Genomic DNA, 20,002 nt, shown 5'->3' with positions numbered 1-20,002 from the left:
GAGAAGATGAAGTGCCAGGGGGGCTAAAAATAGTTAAAATAGCCTGGGGGAAGGGGGCGGGGGGATGGTAGGAATAGCACAGCTCCAGAGTTGCCAGCCCTGGGTCTGCACTGGGAACTATACAGAAGTTTAAGACAGTTAGATCTGTGACCAATTCAATCTAATTTAGACTGCCTTGGAGGTGGGGTTAACTTAGATTGGGTCACCATTTTTAGACTGATCTATCCTTCTTGAACTTCTGTATTTTTGCACTTAGATCCACCTAACTAGCAGAATGAAGTTAGATCAGGTAGTCATTTTTAACATGTTCTAATCTAACCTCCCTGAACGTCTGTATGCACCCTAATGTTGGATCCTAACAATTGCTCCTATAAACTGTTATCATTCCCACACTCATTCATGCAATATTTATAGTCATTAATAATATATTTTTATTACTGCTATACATTATATATTTTTGCTGTAGTAACACAGAGGAATTCCAGTAATAGATCAGAGAGCTCAGTTGTACTATATAGTTTATAGAAACAAAGATGAAGTCCTGACCCAACAAAACTTACACCTTGGGTGTCATGCTAGGGGGGTCAGGTGCACACAGCAAAAGCAGTGAAAGAGAAGTGTAGGCAGAAACAAAATGAGCAGTTCAGTAGAATAATAGAAGCCTCAGCTTTTTCCAGTCATCTGTATGCTTCATCTTCTAGAATCACTCCTACTGTATTAGAACAGCATGATTTCTTATGGCTAGATTCTGCCTGTGACTTACTCAGGTGGGTAGTATGTAGGAGGAAGGGGTGGGAAGCAATAGGAGGAAGGGACTGTCTGCCAGTATTTAGTACAGCATATGTAAGTCAGTGCACTAATAAGAGTTACAGATTTGTAAATTCACAATCTCTACAGATATTGATTTTTAAGGTTAATGATGCTGATCTTTCAAAAACATATTTAAGGGAGACAAGGTTCTTTGGGTAAATGTGATATCCTTTATTAGACCAACTCAATAGTTCGAAAAAATGTTCTTTATAGTCCAGTCATATATATAAAGACCATATGTTTTTTGGAAGGGACTTATTTTTTATTTTTGAAACTCATAACTGAGGTGCTAAGGAAAAGGAATAAATTTATCTTGACGGTCACTTCTTTAATCTTGGCATTTGGCCACCATCTTTAAAAAATGAGTTATCAGATGAATAAATGTCAATATCACAGTACCTATGAGACTGATTTTGGTTTTCTAAATGACTTTAAATAGGTATTGCAATAACCTACAAACTGGCTTTGTCTTTTATTGAGTAATGGCCCATTGTTTAGCAGCACTAAGCCTTTAAACGCAAAATAACAACATTACTCACTGCTTTTTAAGGCACAACATATAGCATATAATGGTATGCACTCTTAATGTTTTGGTAATCCTATCCTTTTGTTGTTACTTCATAGCAATTTTTTTTTTTTATTACTTCTTTTTAGTGAATGAAGAGAAGGTGAATAGTTAAAGACAATGGATAATAGAACATGAGCTGGAACTTCCCAACAAACCAAGAAGCCAGTAGTTTTAGTTGCAGCATCTCCAGAATAAACCAAGAAAAAACCTAAAACATTCAATAAGAATGTGTCATATGTGAAAAAAAGTCAACATCCAAAAAGAACCTCTTACAATAACTTTTCCAGGAACTTTCTTAGGATGGAATATACTTGCACAAAAATCTCAAGGCTAGGGATAGACATTCAAAAATCTTGAGCCTGAATTGATTCAGCCTTTGCAGGTTAATCTAATCTGGCTGGGCTAAATCAGTTTTGTAACTGGACAGATATCCCAGAAATGCAGGCACATGTCTACAGTGGCTCAGGCTAGAAGCCAGGGAGTGCTAGAGCAGCCTTCCCTTCCTTCCATGGCATGGAGCTGAGAGGACATGGCCAAGCTCCAGCAGGAGTTTTGATTAACCCAGCAGAGAATTGTTAACAGTGTTTATCACCCAATAAAGAAAACAAAGGGACATTACTAGCTACTTGTTGATTAGCTGTCTGTTGATTCTACATGTTGATTAAGCAGGGACCGTAGCCAGCATGTGGTCTGCTAGCTAATACACAAACACCTCCTCAGCAAGGCAGAGGGGAAGGAGGAATTCCTGCTTAGCAGGGGGTGGTGAGGGGAGTGGGGAAGCAGCCCGCAGTCTCTGGAGCCCCAGCCAGAGAGCAGAGGGGAGGGACCAGCCCTGCTGTGGAGCAGAAGTCACTGCCCATCCCAGAGAGCATGCCAGGATGATGGGGGGTCTAGTTTGTCTTAAACCAGTGAGGGGTCTGGGATAGACATCACATAAACTGGTTTGAGCAAAATCAGTTAAGTCTGATGCTACATTCAACCAGATTTACCTCAAACTGGTTTCATCCATTCTCAAACTGGTTTATGTGCACTGAAGATCTCTTCTGTTATAGGTTTAAATCAGTTTCTGATCATTTAAATTGGTTTATGTGTAATGTCTTTTCCTAGCCCAAGAGTGGAAGGAATTATGCAAATGATTTGATACTCTTTATGAGTGAATACAGGTTGATGATAAGCTAAAGAAATACATAAAAACTGTAAGTTAAAATCTTGTAGACATTAACCTGAAGTGTACACAAGAGGCACAGAATCTGTTAAGTCTAGCAAAAGAGACCGATACCTAAGTTACTAATGAACCAAATGAATCATGAGTAAGAAGTAGTCAAAGATATTCCTTGTTAGTTTCTTTTTGTGTAATTTGTGAAGACCCTAGGAAGGGAAAAGCACTAGAGACTCCCTATGCAACAGGTTATCTGTAAAATTTCACTGAATTGAAACAGATGGTGTTTGGAAAACTTTTCTGGTGCAGTCCAATATGTTCAAGATGAGAACAAAAGGAATTGTTTGCAATTTTTGGTTACTTACTGTAACAATGATGGTGGAATACTGAAAGCAGCAGTGTTGGACATGTTATAATAAAGGGTGCTGGAAATAATTTTTGCAGACCTGTCTATAATAACCACGTGAGAGAAACTAAAGAAGAAAATTATCAACAATGGCAAAAATGGTTAGCCGAGAAACAGAATGAGGCTTTCCATCAGCTCTGTGCTTCTCTTGCTGAGACTGTAGAAGTCCACATAGAAGTATATACACTACAAGACATAGTCTTCGAGTATGAGCAGCTACAAAGAGTTTGATAGCACCTGATGGCCACCTATAAGTTTATTGGGGTGACCACCAGTATCTGGGGGAACGTTTGTTCACCAGAGCACCCCAAGGGATGACGAGATCAAAAGACGAGATCGAATGGTTATAAACTACTACAAGACCATTTCAGGCTGGACATAAGGAAGAATTTCTTTACTGTCTGAGCCCCCAAGGTCTGGAACAGCCTGTCATCAGAGGTGGTTTAAGTACCTACATTGAACACCTTCAAGAATAATTTGGATGCTTATCTTGCTGGGATCCTATGACCCCAGCTGACTTCCTGCCCTTTAGGTGGGGGGCTGGACTCAATGATCTTCCGAGGTCTCTTCCAGCCCTAATGTCTATGAAATCTATGATAATCACCAATGAAGAAATATGAAATACTTGTGATGACAGACATGCTATATGATCTCTGTGGAAGAAGCTTGAAGATCATTTTGGAAAAGACATTGGGTTTCAGTGCAGGTATCAAACAAATGAATCATCCATAGTTTATTCCCCCAAGCACAGAAGATCATATGTTGGAAGTGCAGTGAATAGTTCGGGTATAGATACTCCAGAACTGATACAGAATGTAGCCAAGCTTCTTTACTCCAACCATCAGATGGAGGCTGGAATCCCAAGGCCATATAGGATCAATGAACCAGAAGAGGACAATATACCCAATGACATTCAAAATCTCGTGGCATTACTTGGCAATCTTCATTCTACATTTGAAGAAAGTCACACACTGGTTGCAGAATGATTGCAAGTCACTGTACATTTTCTTTTTGAAGGATTGTTGCATCTAATCACAGAAAAGTGACAGCCAATGTAAATCACATTAACTATGTATGTTCACAATATGATGGGTAATAAGGAACTCATCCAAATCTTGAAGGAAATGAAACTCAGCATATCTTATAATGATGTTCTTGATGAAATTTCTGCATGGGCACTACAGGAACACTGCAAAGCTGACCATAGTTCAATACTTTCAGTGGCTACACTGCAGGCAATTGAGCATAGTCAGCTGTGTCCAAGTGAAATTGCTCTAGGCCAGGCTTGTACTGTTGCCATGGATAACAATGATTTCAATGAAAATGGGTTACCAGGCTCTGAAGCAAGCCATTATACAATGTAATTATAGGACAGCCAATTTTATTTAACCAAGAATGAACTATTTCAGAAACAACAACTCTGGTTATACCAAAGCTTGAAGCTCAGAAAAGTCTAGTCTGCCCAGCTATCACCAAAAATTATGGGAGTGGCATATTACATGCTCATCCATAACCATGAAGGTTAGAGGTTAGTTTTGAGGGAATATTGGTGTACTGGTTTACCACCCATTCACTTCTCTGAGTGATTCAACCATATGGAAGGGTCCCAGCATTTACTGGATATCATTGCTCTCTTGAAAGCAATGTGGGAAACATGCATTAAATGTTACGCACAGCTTCCAAGTAAAGAACTTTTTATAGACATGATGGATTGGTGCCAAAAAGTTACTGACCTGAAGAAGAGGCCAGTGACTTAGCTGGTTGCAGATAAAACAGTGTATAGATATATTGAAGAGGCCCTTTGTGAAGATGAGAATAGATGGCCTCATGTGAAAGGGGTACTTGGCAGATTTCACACAGAAACATCTTATCTCAGTGCTGTAAGAAAGACATATGCTGGTAGTGGTCTTGAAGAATTAGTTGTTGCTGCAGGTAGTGCACATAGAACATTTTTGAGTAAACATTACAACAGAGGAATGCACATCCAAAAACTAGTAACAGAAGGTTTACTGAATATGCTAATCCATAGATACATCCAGAAGACTTCTCAAGCAACTGACAGTTTGAAATAGTTGGTAGATCATGCTACAGAAAATGGACATCATGAATTCAGCAGTTCAATTGCTTTTCAGGATTTGGTACATTTAGTATTTGAAAAAGTGCTTAGTTGGGAATCAGATATGGCCAAGTATTTTCTGTCTTATATCACTGATGTTGAAATCCTCTTTCAAGATTACCATTGTCTGAGAGGTGAAGCAAATTTTGACGAGTACTTATTGACTTGGCGTAGAATACTTACACTGTTAGCAATTTATGGAAATGTCAGCTATCTAAGATGCTTGAAGAAGTGAGGGATGGATTGGATTTCCTCAGAATATATCCATGGTTACAATCAATATATTCAGTAGACCAGTTATTATGCAGTTAAGGGAACGACTAAAGCAGGTGGCTCATTTCAAGCAACCTTGTATCTCCAGAACTGGGTGTGTCAAGAATGGAGATGGACTGTAAGGTTGTTGAGGCCGTGAAGCCAGCTCTGGAAGAATGGAACATGGATTCATGGGATTTGAATCAACCAACACTTTGCTCCCTTTGCTTTAGAGAGCCAGCAACAGAAGAGGTAAGAAAGAGTCTCCACACAGCCCATGATGAGAGTAATGGGATGGTGGAAAACATTCTGGGGAGACTTTCTTTTGGAACTCCGTCAACACATGGCACTATCACCATAAAGAAAAACAAGATCTTTGTGACAAAGACAACTCCAACCAAGAGCAAGTAAGGCTGTAGGGAACAATATTGCAATGAAACAAGTCACTGACCTTCCAACCAAGAGAAAAGAGAGTACCATTACTTTAGAAGACATCATGCAATACAAAATGCTTCCTTTGGCCATTTTCTCTTCACAGCAGATGGGACATTCTACAAACCTGTCAAATCAAAGTTCATAACATCGATGAACCAGTCAATCTCACCACATCACATTATTGTGCATTAATAGATGTTGGAGCAATATGGAGTAAAGTCTCACCAAGCAGCACCTGGTCTGAATATGCGCTCAGTCTCTTCAAGTATGTTGTTGGTCAACACCCACAAAGAGTGGCATTTAACTTCATTAATGAGGTTTATTACGATGAAATGTTGAAGACTAATACAAAACAACATGAGCAGCAGCATCACTCAAAGTCATTTGAGTGTTCCTAACATCTACCCTGTTTCTGATCAGCAAATGACTACTGGAGCATTCTGGCACTCTTTTCTGTCAAAGCATTCTAAAAAAATGAGACAACAATGTTTCCTCTTGAATGTTTCCTTACTTCCACCATGCAGACCTGTGTTTCACAATGAATCTCATCTGCTATGATTTGAAATCTGGAGAACGTGATGTGTACTTTATATTGAAATCACTGTGTGAAGCTGACACAAGGGTATTCTTCCATGCAGCTCAAATGGATAATACCTGCAGCATCATTTTTTATTTTAAAGACACTGATGAATTGGTTGATGCTTCCTACATTTAGTTATGGGACTGAGCAAGATATGTAGCTATGCAAGAAGAAACCAGGAGATGTACTGTCATACTAATACTGCCATTCATTACTTCCACCGTGTGATGTAGTGTCTGCTGCTCTTGGGGTTTACAGACTCACTGGAGTCAACACAGTGAGAGGTTTCTCTGGCTGTGGTAAAGTGACATCAATGAAGTGAATCTTACAATCAAAAGATTTGGTACATGGAGATGATGCAACAACTTGGAAAAAACGAGGGGCTCACTGAATATCTCTTCAGTAAACTGGCTTTATTCACTGTCACAATACTTTACAATGATCCTGTGAGTGATAGTTTGTCCACTGCTCGTGCATGTAAATGGAGGCAAGTGGTGCACTATAAATCTGAAAGACTTCCTCTGGAATCCTTCAAACAACAATTCTGGGTGGACTTCAGTGATGGATTTGTTGGAACCTGAGACATACTAGAAGTAGACTGCCAGGAGGAGTGAAATTGCTTCTAAACTATAAAAATGGACATTCAGATGAGCCAAGTAAAGCTACTGTTCTAGAATCATCTGAAGAAAATAGTGATACCAATGAATACCTAGATTAAGGATATCCAGTGTATGACATGTCACAGACTTGATATCAAATTTGAGTCGAAGTATTTTATTTTACTTAAATGTATGCCATAATAATTTGTACCTTTGTTATTGATAATATTAAATGTGACTTTAAATAAATAAATGGTAAAACTTTCCACTTGGAATGAGTCCTCTTATTGTGTTGTCAAAAAAGTGGTCAATATTGATGGTTTTTGCATTTAAAGGCTTAGAACTGCCAGACAATAGGACATTACTCATCAAGAGACAAAGGAAGGTTTTAGGTTATTGAAATACCTATTGAAAGTAATTTAGAAAACCCAAATCAGCCTCATAGCACACATGTGCCCCCTGTACTTACCAGAATTGGCAGCAGCAGAGGCAGTGGCAGCGGTGGTGGATCCTCAAAAGCTAAGTGGGGCATGGAAGCTGGCACAGGTGTAGAGGATCTGGAGGGGGAGCCCCCTGGATCCCTATTAACTGAGCTAGCACGGAGCTGCATTCCTGAGCCATACATGAACAGAGTGTGCAAACTGGCATGCTCTGTGGGGCACAGGCAGGCAGCTGGCTAGGGGGGAACTTTCCCCTGGGTGAGGGAGGACTGCCTGGAGGCTGATCCCTGGGGCAGCAGCTGCAGCCACCCCAGGAACCAGACCTCTCCCTGTGGGAGGGAGACACAGGGAGCAGGGCTGCCGGCAGGCTGTGTGGCGGGCCAGTAGGAGGCCGCTTCTGCGTTGAGCCACCCACCTCACTGCGCCTGACCACCTTCCAGGCTCTGAGTGCCTCCCTGGGGGTGCCTCACATCTGACCAGCCCCCTTCCTGGAGCACACCTACTAGCCTACTAACCTGTCACCACCCAGGGATGGGCTTGATTCTAGCTCTGTGCACCCTGGGAAATACAGACCTAGTAGACCTTGAGGGTACTTGATTCACTTCTAGAACTTGGGATGCTTCCCTCAGTCGGAAGCACCAGTAGTGGTCTCCCTTAGTCAGCCAAACCAAGGGGACCCCAAGAAATAATCTAGACCCACTTCCAATAAGTTTCCCATGCTAGGTACAGAGGGGAACTTTATTGGTTACAAGGGGTAGGGTTGGAATAATGTACAGGGTAGAGCAATAGCAGAGAAATACCATAGAGCAAACTGGCATGGCTGGGTAGCCTTTGATCACGCATCTGAGTTACTGCAAGCTAGTTAGATCTCATGTAGCTTACTCACAAGTATCATCCAGAGGCAGGTGGAGACTCCCTCTGGAGGCAGGCAGTTCCTTGATCATGAGTTTTGAGAGAGCAAATTTCAGATGTTCCAGCTCTTCTCTCTCTGTGAGACTTCCTCATCACTGCTGCCCCTTTCTCCTGGGCAGTCCTTAACTTATATAGCCTTTATGACCTCATTTACCTGGTCCAATGGAGGCCAGCACCTGTTGGCTGTCAGTCAACCAATTTGAAATGCATCACTAGTTGCTGGGCAGACTGGCAGTTCCTAGCTCCCCAGGGAGCCCAAGCCCCTCACCCAGGTATGTGATGCCAGTCACGTAGGCAGAGGGAGCAGGTTTCCCCCCTTCTTCAGGAATGTATCCAGCTTAGGTTACCTAAAGAGCTAGGGTAAGGTGTGTATCCTCTGCAGGGCCCATCCTAACCAAATTGTCACAGATCAGAGTTTTTGGGGAGAAACAGAGGTGGCCTTCCACCATAGACTGTTTCGGGGAAGCCCGGAGCAGCCTGATTGGCTGAGCCAGGCCAGAGCAGACCAATTGACTGCTGGCTCGGTGAGGGTAATTCAAACCGTGGCCCTTAAAAGCCATGTTTTGATCAAGCCTCCGGCAGTTGGGGGTTGAGTCTAGAGTGGGCACATGTGTGCCTCCAGCACACGTGTGCCCCCTGTATTGACCAGTGGCAGTAGAGGCAGAAGCAGTGGCAGCAGATCCTCTAAGGGTAAGTCAGGCAGGGAAGCCGGCACAGCTATAGAGGATCCAGAAGGAGAGCCCCCTGGATCCCTCTTAACTGAGCCAGCAGGGAGCCACGCTTCCGAGCTGTATGCAAACAGAGTGCACAAACAGGCATTTGTGCAGCAGGAGCCAGGAAGGAGTCTCCAGCAAGAGAGAGAGGAAGACTTACAGCTCTGCCAACATGGTAAGAACATGGGGAGTGGCTGCTAGGGACCACGCCCTAGTGGTAAGGACATGGAGGCTGGCCACTGCGGAACCCACTCTGGTGGTGCCACCTACCCTGGGTTCCTCTGAGGCCTCCACTCAGATGGAGCCCATGGTGGGGTCAGTGGGGTCTTCTCTTCCAGGTTGGCTGATCTCATATGGTGTGCTTTCAACTAGCTTCGCTGGGGGATGAGGCCACAGGAGGACACGAGGAGACTTCCCAGCCAAGACAGGTGACAAGCACAAGAAGTACTCAGGTAAGTGTCAGGGGTCTGGATAGTCCTGGGATCGGGGGGGAGGGGGTAGGGTGCATGCACCCATAGGAGGCCTTAAGTGCCTTTACAATAATGCTCATAGTATGGGGAACAAGCAGGAGGAACTTGCCCTCCTGCTAACTAACACAACATCAAGGGCTACAGACTGTTCAGGCAGGATAGAATGGGAAGGAAAGGTGGGGGTGTGACACTCTCCATCAAAGAGCAATACACATCCTCAACAAACAACATGGGGTCAGAGGAGGGGCAGACTGAACTGCTCTGGGTAGGATACAAGAGGGCCGGGTGGAAAGGGACTTAACAGTCAACCACCCAGATGGGGAAGGGATGGACTGGGAATTCTCAGGTCAGCTTGCGGACACAGTTAGGTCAAGGGATGTGGTCATCATGGGTGACCTAAACTACCTGGACATCTTCTGGGAGGAGCAGTCAGCCAGGTCTGACCACTGATGTAGGTTCCTAGCTGAGATACAGGATCTCCACCTAACCTAGGAGGTGCACAGTCCCACCAGGAGAAATGCTTTGCTGGACCTGGTCCTGGCCTCAGGCGATGACCTGGTGAGGGGACTGCAGGTTCTCAACTACCTGGGCGATAGCGATCATGGCCTATTGGAATTCACCAACCAGTGCAGGGTGTTAAAGGCCTGCAGCAAGGCAGCAGCCTCTGACTTCAGGAAGGCCAGTTTCAATGAGTTAAGGAAATTCGGTGGGGAGGCACTGAGGTCTCGGAGGGCAGGGGAGTTGGGAGTCCAAGATGAATGGTTGTTTTTTAAGGAGACGATTCTCCAAGCCCAAAGGTGACAATCCCAATGTGAGTCAAGTGGGGCAAGAGTGTTCAAAAGCCCCCATGGCTCACCAAAGGCATTCAGGAATGTCTAAAATCTAAAAAGGAGGTGTATACCTGATGAAAGGGAGGGGCCATCACCAAAGAGGATTATACCTCCATTGCTCGAGGCTGTAGGGGGGCTGTTAGGCAGGATAAAGCAGAGACAGAACTAGAACTAGTGACCAGGATCAAAGATAACAAAAAGTCCTTTTTTAAATACATAGGGAGTAAAAAGAAGGCACTAAGTAATGTGGGGCCCCTGCAGGACACACTTGGCAATCTACACCAGACGGTAAAGCTGATCTCTTTAACAAATTATTTGCCTCCATTTTTCTGAGCAGAGACTGGGACATACTCCCAACTTGGATTCCGGACAGACTCAGGAGAGGCACAGCCAGGCCTAGGGTCAGGGTGGACCTAGTTAGGGAACTTCTGGTGGGGCTGGATGTGTTCAGATCAGCAGGTCCAGATGATTTCCACCCCAGGGTCCTGAAAGAATTGGCAGAGGTCATTGAGGGACCCCTAGCATGGCTTTACAAGAATTCATGGTGCTCTGGCCAGGTGCCAGAGGACTGGAAAAGGGCCAATGTGGTCCCCATTTTCAAAAAGGGGAAGAAGAAGGACCCAGAAAACTATAGGCCAGTTAGTCTTACCTTGGTCTTGGGGAAGCTCTTTGAGAAAATTATCCAGGAGCACATCTGCGAGGGACCAGCAGGGGAGACTATGCTTAGGGGCAACCAACATGGATTTATTAGGGGCAGGTCCTGTTACACCAACCTGGTTGCCTTCTAAGAACCAGGTCACAAAATCCTTAGATGCAGGTGTTGTGGTGGACGTAATCTTTCTGGACTTAGGAAGGCCTTCAACACTGTCTCTCACCCCATTCTCATTAAAAAGTTAGGTGACTGTGGTGTTGATGCCTTTACAGTCAGATGGATTGCAAATTAGCTGCAGGACTGCATCCAGAGAGTGGTGGTGGATGGGAATAGCAGCCACAAGTTGACTGAAAGTGAGTTCAGGCTAGATATCAGGAAGCACTACTTCACAGTCAGGGTGGCTAGGATCTGGTACCAACTTCCAAGGGAAGTGGTGCTCACTCCTATCCTTGGGGTCTTCAAAAGGAGGCTAGATAATCACCTTGATGGGGTTGTTTGACCCAAGCATTCTTTCCTGCCCATGGCAGGGGGTAGGACTTGATGATCTGCTCAGGTCCCTTCTGACCCTACTTTCTATGAAACTATCACAAGCTTTTGGGCACAAACATTCTCCTTCAGGTATAGGGAGAATCTGCTGGTGTTTGTGTACTATCTGGGGTGGAATAGAAGTTTAAGCCAATATTCAAAATGCAGGTCTATGAACATGCAAATGTTTGGCAGTAAGGATTTGAGAGGATGGGAGGCAATAGGTATGAGAAAACTAGGTGTGTGGACGGGGTATGTGGGGGAGAATGCTGACCTGGTGCTTGTATGTCACTGGTAAAATGTAGAGAGGCTACCTGCGGTTTTTGGATGGCAGGCAGCTTATGATGTTTTGTAAAACCAATGTCTAGATTTAGTCCCTTCTTTCTTGTCTGCAGTAGATTTATGAAGTGAAGTTTGTAGGCTCATCTATGAAACATGTTTTGTAAATTTCCTTTGAGGATTAGAACTAAGGACTGGAGAGAGAGTGGTTGTCTTGTGAGAAGTGTGAACCCATAGATAATTGGATATTTTTGACTTTGATAGATTTTTGGTGTGCGTTCATTCTGGTATGCAGTTGTTGTTCTGTTTCTCTTATGTAGTTTCCATCAGGGCATTCAGTGCACTGGATGAGATATATTACATTTCTGGAGGTGCAGCTGTAAGACCCAGGAATGGTGATAGTTATTTTGTGGGGTGTAGTTATTGTGGAAATGATGGAGATGGTTTTACATTTCTTGTTCTGGCATGGTCTGGATCCATTCAGTGTGTTTTGGGCCATAGGAAGTTTGCTTCTGGTGATGTGGTCAGCAAGGTTTGATGTTTGTTTAGAGGTTAGGATGACTGGTTCTGGAAAGATCTCTTTAGGAGTTTGGTCTTTTTCTGGTATGAGTTTCAATTGTTTAAGGATTTTTTGTATAGGTTCCAGGGAAGGATGGTACGTCATAACTAATGGTGTGTGGTTTGTGGGGATTTATTTTTGTACTGCAGCAATTCTTCATGTGGTATCTGGGTGGATCCTTCAAAAGTGTGATCTATGTCTCTGGGAGAGTTTTGTTGTTGGGTGAAAACCTGTTTGAGATTTGTGAGCTGACAATTAGAGGTGTTCTCCTCAGTGCAAATTTGGTGGCATTGGAGGACTTTTCTGTACATTACAGCTTTCTTGGTGTGTTTAGGATGATTGCTGGTTCTGCGTAGATATGTATGTTGGTCCATGTATATGTTGGTGTTTATTTTACTATTCTGAATATTTATCATAGTGTCTAAAAAGGAAATGTTGGTGCTGGGGTGTTTAAGATAATGGCTGATAAAGGTGTGATGATTACTGAATATGTATTGGAAATCAATCAAAGATTTCTGGTATTTTTGTCCAAATGATGACAAATGTCATTTATAAAGTGGCTTTGATAGCACAATTCTTCTTCCAGGTGGCTTATAAAAAGGTTATCACATTGTGGGGCCATTTTGGTGCCCATAGCTGGCTGTGTCTATGGTCTGGAGGAAGTGTTGGTTATTGAAATTGAAGCTGTTGTATGCAAGGATGAAGTGTATAAGTTCAGTAATATCTTTAGGTCTGCACTCTGAGTTGTAATCTTTTTTTTTGTAGATATATAAGGCAGGCTTGGGTGCCATCCTGGTGTGGGATGTTGGTACATAAGCTGGTAATATCCATTGTGCCTAGGAGGGTATTTCTTGGAAGGTGGTCTATGATTTTAAGTTTTTCAGAGAAAACTTTAAGGAAGAACATTTTAAGGGAGCACATTTATTCACATGAGCAGTCCTAGCAGATGCAGTTGCTGGCCCACACAGGATCTTAATTTTGACACTAGTTCAGATAAACAGGAAGAAATACCCTGTGGCCAAGTCTACACAAGACTCTGATTGCTCAGTTGTTACTGTGCAGTCATTTAGTCATTTATACAAATACAAAATAACTGCACTGTAACTGGGAGTCATTGCACAATAGCACCACCAAACAGCTTTTTTGTGATGCTGACTATGCAGTAGCTTGAGAATACTGTGCAGTAGTGTCACATCATGCTTTCTGCCACATGATGCTAGTGCACAGTAGTCACGTGCTACTACAGTCAGCATCCCCTTTAGATGTGGCCTGTAAGCAGTCACCACTTGGCTGGCTGTACCTTGATACAAGGATGACAGTAGATAGGGAATTCACTATTGAGTCTGGACATGACAAGGCCAATCTGAGATCTACATATATGATTGAAGACTTGGCAAATAGTTCTGAGAGGAAGAAGTGGATCCAGATGATGTCAGGTCACTGTTCTTTCCCTTTGACTCTTGTTTTGTGGTGACCATTTGTGAGCTGGGAGTATAGGGCCTGTTTCAGGAACCAGTGGTCAGGCTTCCTTATGGCATGTCCTGCCTATTAGAGCATGTGCTGTATAAACATAGCATTCATGCTGATAGTATTTGTTTGAGCAAGAACACTGGCATTCATTTTTCTGTCCTTCTAATTGTTGTGGAGGACTTTCTGAAGACATCAATGACGGTAGTATTCCAAGGCTTTTGGGTATTTCTGATATGTTATCCAAGTTTCACAACCATCCAAGTTTCATATCCAACAGGGTAGAGATGATAACAGCCTGGTAGAGGAGGAGTTTGGTCTGGGTATTGATGTCATGATAAAGAGATGACCAAAGGCAACACTGGCAGATTTTATCAGGTGTTGAATATTGTCATCTATGTTTACTTTTTGGGAAAAGATGGCTACAGTTGGGGAAATGGTCGACATTCACCAAGGACTGTCTTTTAATTACACTGTGGGGAGAAGGAGCTGGTTGGTTTTGGTAAAGTATCTTGCTTTTTGTGAAGTCAACAGTAGGTGCATCTACATGTGTGCCCAACTACACAGTTGTTACTATGCAGTCATTTAGTAACCACCAGTATTGCACAATCCCAGCACCACATGGGTCATTTCTGACCCTACTGTGTGGCAGGTCATTGCTGCTGTGTGGTAGTGGTGGCATCATGGTTTGTGCCTGGCAATGTAGCTCATTACTATGGCAACATAGCATCTCATGTAGATGTACCCAGTGACTCCAACCATTTCATACACTTCACAGAGGCAGTCAAGACTGACCTGGAACTCTTCAATTGAGTGGCCACATGACATTCATCAGCATACTGAAGATCAGTTATGGAGGTGTTGGCTAACTTGGATTTGGAATGTAGCCAATTGAAGTTAAAAAGATTCTTGTCAATGTGATTCTGGTTGCTGACTCCAGGTAGAAGCTTATGAGCACTAAGATATAGAATAGCTGTGATACGTATAGGAAAAAAGTGTTCATACAATCACATATCCACCATCATCATAGTGCCCAGCTGATGGGCAGGCCCAGAGCCCTCTTGCTTGCTCCAGCCAGGTTGAATAGGAAGCCAGGCTCATCTGTGGACAGCAGCAGCAGTAGGCAGAATCCTGCTGCCTGTTTCCCCAAGTTGTTCCCTGTCAAAACCAGGAGCAGACTCAGGGAGTGGGAACACAGATTAAGAAGAAGTATGTCCAAAGAAGACAATTCTTCTTGTCCTGCTGTCTCTGAATGAGCCCAGCTCCCCCTCAGTCCAGCAGGAGTACAGCTGAAATGGCTTTGCAGTTCCCTCTTACACCAGCTCAGCCTGGCTGTGAGTGGGCAAGGGAGGGGAAATGGAGAGGAGGGACGGGGAGGGGAGAGAAGGTGCTGAGCATGGCGGGAAAGGGAAGGGTGCTGAGAGCAGGGGGGTTGCGTGGAATTTGTACCTTCTTTGTAGACTCAAACATGTCTCTAGCTGTTGATCTCACAGCAAAGCTGAGAGTGGGACTGCAGCCACCTCTGCAACATGGGTTGCTAGTCTTGCACCCCACCTTTACAAAATCCTGAATGTGTCCTTGGATACACTAGTGCTTAGGTCTTTCCAAATTAGGTTGATGCAAAATTGTTCATCCAGTTCATCCAATTCATTGCATGTGTGGTTAAGAAGACAGAGGTTTTATATGAACAAAGGACAAAACCTAATAGAGAGAATGAAAAAAAAGTTTGTCTAAACCCAGTTGAAACCTGGTTTTCTGGGAGAGGATAAAAATAGAACACAGATTAAGAAGAAATATGTCCAAAGAAGACAATTTGAAGGCAATTTAACATGTTATTCCCATATGTAGTGCCATTAACTTCATTAGAAATACCTAGAGAAGTAATTTTTTTTTGCATTCTTAAAACCTTAAGCTGTACATTCAGATTACTGAACAGTTGCCAGAGAAAGAATGGAATTAAAAACTGACTGAATAAAATCCGTTAAAAATTTTTTGAAAGTTTTATAAGTAAAAACTATAGTCAACTTCATCAGAACATTCTGAATAGAAAGGTATGTTTTTTGTAACTACAGATTTGAACAGATAACAGGTAGTGTATATGTTCTAAGTCTTCTTTTGCATCTCCCTTATTACTTAATGCACACATTAGGCTTGTGTGAAGCAGCAAGTATTCAATTTGGATTGATCCAATTTGGAGGGACAGTGATTTGATTAGGTGATTTGAATCACTGTTCTGATTAGATTTAGGCAATTTGGATTCGGAGATTTGGTGCCAATTCGGAGATTCAGCCATAGAATATAATGGAGAATCACTAAAATACCTATAACCTTGTCATTTGTTTGCATATTTGGATGAGAACATCAGGAATGGTAGCCCCTTCTGAGAGTATGAAACCTTCCACGTTTCAAAGAGATAGGTATAGGAGTTTCTGTGAAAGTGCACCTCAAACTGTTCAGACACAGCTTTATATGTTGTTTCTACATCCATCCCAGACTACTGTGGTTGGAAGGGAACTCAGAGAAAGATCACAGTCCCTAGCCAGCTACAGATATCAATATTAGAGCAGTTTTCCCCCATCCTCAGCCTTTTCCATATATAGAAGGTCATCCCATCCCCCTCTCTCTTTTTAGTTTCTGTTTGCTGCAAGCCTTCTGAATCTCTCCGAACCAATTTGGAAGCTTCCAATTTGATTCAGACCTTTTAACAGGTCTCCTGATTCAATTTAGATTCAAAGATTTGGCTGCTGAATTGGGCTGAATCTCCTCCAAATTGAATCGGTGACCGAAGCTTCATATAGCCCTAGTACACATATGTAACCTGGAATCAAGCTACAGCAAAAGTACAGTTTCACTGCAAAGAAGGTGCAGAGGTGTTTTATTTGGTTAAGTCCCAGACCTGTATTACATTCATGATGTAAGGGACATTTCTATTGTATTTTATACTACTGCACTCCTTGGCTGTGTCAGTAATAAAGAAATGTCAGTTTTCTTTTCATTGATTTTCCAATAGGTATTCTATGGTCCACATTTCATTCTTAATTCTGTGTTCAGGATTTGGGAAATTAATGTTACTTGCACTTCAAAGAACTAAATTTACTGCTAATGTGTGACAGTGTCTATTATTTATATATTGTATATGAAAGATCAATCTAATAGCCGGGCTATGCTTCATTAATAAAATAAAAGCTTCTTAATGGGTGACATTTACAAGTCAGTATAGAGTAGAACTTGTTTCTCAGTTAGGAAGAACTCTTCTTTAACTAAAGTTTGAAAAGTCAAGTTTTCCTGCCCTAAATTTTTTCTTACTTTTTTTTTACTGTGCTTACCGAAAAGGGTTGCCACCTTACTCCTACTCAACCTTCCCTCCCTATTTTACCTCCTAGCTTACTAAAAGGTACTGGAGGAGCTAGGAATGCACTCAGCTCCATTTTCTCCTTATGCCATCCTGTCAAATGCAAACAACTTTCTCAGTGCCTAGCTGAATAAACACCTGTTTGAAGAGTGGGTGTTTGAAGCTGATCTGGCAAGAAAGAGTTAAGGCTAGCATGAAACAGGAAGCACTTATCTACCCTGCCTTATAGCATGAAAAACTAATGTAGTTAATTTCATTTCCTCTCAGAAAGTTTGTTACATCCACTCAAAGGAATCCAAAACATCCAAATGAAAAAAAAATCTACTAATTATTCAAGTCTACTCCTCTAGAAAGGTAGGAAGCTGTCATAGGGCGTGTCAGTGCTTTTAAGAGCAGAAACAGCTTAGCAAAGGAGCCTGGCAGGCTACACAGAGCCCCACAGCTGCAGGTTGCCTGAGTAACAGGCTAACATGGTAATTAGCTGGCAACTGTAGCCTGTCAGCTGACTGGAAGGGGTTGGAGTCCAGGGTACATATAAGGTCAGGGCTGAGGCTGACTGGGGGCCTGCCTGTCTTTGGTAACTGCTAGGAGGAGCTGCTGCATAAGAAAGTGGCCCCATGCACCTGGCTGCATGCTTTGCTACCTCCAAGTGCACTAAGACTCTAGGGGCTCATGAGGTACCCAGAGATAAAAGAAGCTGGTATTCTAATGGAGTTGGGCCTCTCAAAGGGGCAGAGTGCTGCTTTTCTTATTAATGTTATGTTGTAGCCCAGGGGCTTAGGTTTGTGTTTTTGTTTGCACTGGTGGACCAGGATGAGGCTAATAGAGGAGAAGGAGGCCTCATTGGGGGCACAATTGTGTAGAGTCCTAGCGCCAGTGGGATGCAGTCTCAGGGGCTGCAGACAGTCCAGCACCAGAAGGTGGGGTGTGATCTGCAAGGGGCTGGAGAGCCCAACGCCAGTGGTACACAAGCTGCAAGGGGCCAGAGAGTAGGCCTGTGCAAAGCAGCTAGTATTTGCTTTGGATTTGGCCGATTCAGGGGACACTGATTTGATTCAGTGATTTGAATTATTGTCTTGATTCGATTCAGCCAAATCTCCGAATGTCCAAATCAGCCAGCCTCCCCCTCCCCCCAGCCCAGCAATGGCTGCCCCACCTGCCCTTGCTTCCAGCTCTTTGAGAAAAAAAAGCCCCAGATCACTGGGTGCTGCCGCATGGGGGGGGGCAATCCCCATTGCCCCCCACTGCCACATGGTGCAAGGCTTTCTCTGTACGAGCCCCCCAACTTCCTCTCACTCCTTCAGGCCCCCATGAGTGCCTGGCCTGGGCCAGCTCTGGCTCTTTAAGAAAAAATATTGAACGCCCACCCAGACTCACTGTTCTTGCTGGTGGGAGACAATCCCCACTGCCCCCCACTATGCCGTACCATGTAGGGGGCTCTGCACAAGCCCCCCAAAGCCCCCAGGCCACTGCAGGAGTGGAGAGTCTTGTAGCTTTTCTGTTTTTTTTTTTTTCTTAAAAGGCCAGAGCTGGCCCAGGTGGAGGGGGCTGGGAGAGATGGGGGGTAGGGGGCTCATGGCAGAGCCTCCCATGCAGCATGGGGCAGAGGGGACAGCAGGGATCTTCCCCCCCACTTGGTAGCATCCAATGAGCTCTGGGGCTTTTTTTTTTAAGGTACCAGGACCTGCGGTGGGTGGGGAGTAGGCAGGGGTTGGGGGGTCCCCCCATGTTCCCCTCCCAACTCCCTGAGCCTTCCTTCCCCCGTCCCTAGTACTTAGCATCTCGGATCACCTGCAGCTCCCTGCTGCAGCCACTGGAGACTGCTGGAATCATCAAAGCTGTCTGAATCTTTTCTGAAGATTTAGAGAGCTTTGAATCTATCCAGACGTTTAAATTGGTCCCCTAATTCTATTCAGATTCAGAGATTTGGCCACCAAATCAGGCTGAATCTCCTCCGAATTGAATGACCACCCAAAGCTTCACACAGCCCTACCAGAGAGCCCAGCACCAGAGGGGCATGAGCTGCAAGGGCCAGGGGCCCAGTAATAAAAGGAGTTTTTTGGATAGTTCCTCAAAGTCAGGCCCAACACGGTGTAGGCTAGAAGGCCTAGCTATATCATAGGGGTGGAGTCCAAGTAGGCCCAGGCCCCAACACAGCATAACAGCAATGTAACATCTGCAAGGCATGGGGCATGGTAAAGGGGTGGTTGGAGCCATGAAATTGGCCCATAAGGCCTGAGGTTTCTCATGCAGCACTGTACTGAAGAGAGGTCTGGCAAAGGGCCTACAGATGAGAGTTCCTGAGTAAGGTTCAGCAAACCAGGACTAAGCAAAGGCTTGTGGGCAACTTCCTGAGTTATTTTCCCCTCAAAGCCATGGCAGGAGAGATAAGAGGGTGCCCTTGGGGCAGAGTTTGCACGGTCACGGAGCTGCCAGGGGCATCACGGCCACGCCTGGGGGTCTCGCTCCATGACAGAAGCATATGTTCTATTATTACCTTTCAGCTCTTAGAAGACTGGTGTGGTAAGTATCCTTTAATAAAATATAGGTACTTCTAAATACCATTAGTCAGGTGTCTGTTTTGTTGGAATCATGGCCAAAGTAAGTGCAATTGTTATAAGCACCAGAAACAGCATTCGGGAGATTGATGAATAGTCAGCTTGAAATGTTTGTTATTAGTGTGGCAAGAAGCTTTGGCAATTGAAAAGGGAATATGGATCATGTGGATGTAAGATTGTGAATGCTATGGAAATTAGTAAGGTTTCAAATGTCTTGCCAAACTCACATAGCAAGACAGTGTCTGAGCTTAAAGTGGAAACCAGGTATCTACAAGTTCTGAGCATTTTAAACGTTAGACTTTGTTTTCCTTAATTTTTTT

At 43.7% G+C, this 20,002-nt stretch overlaps 1 long non-coding RNA gene across 3 annotated transcripts in view; it reads left to right on the top strand.

Moving 5' to 3' along the window:
- Positions 1-20,002, top strand: part of LOC109315683 — a 60,186-nt gene that overhangs the window by 21,212 nt on the left and 18,972 nt on the right. The window contains exon 1 of one of the 3 annotated variants that reach the window (XR_002102579.1): positions 11,257-11,295. The exons of the other annotated variants lie outside the window; for them this stretch is intronic. This is a non-coding gene — a long non-coding RNA (uncharacterized LOC109315683). Of the gene's footprint in view, positions 1-11,256; positions 11,296-20,002 lie in introns of those variants that run through there. 3 annotated transcript variants of the gene reach the window in all.

The sequence above is a fragment of the Crocodylus porosus genome, unplaced genomic scaffold, assembly GCF_001723895.1.
Source record: "Crocodylus porosus isolate Cpor-Errol unplaced genomic scaffold, CroPor_comp1, whole genome shotgun sequence".
Lineage (NCBI taxonomy): Eukaryota > Metazoa > Chordata > Crocodylia > Crocodylidae > Crocodylus > Crocodylus porosus.
The sequence above is the reverse complement of the archived record's forward strand: the minus strand, read 5'-3'. Positions and strand labels throughout refer to the sequence as shown.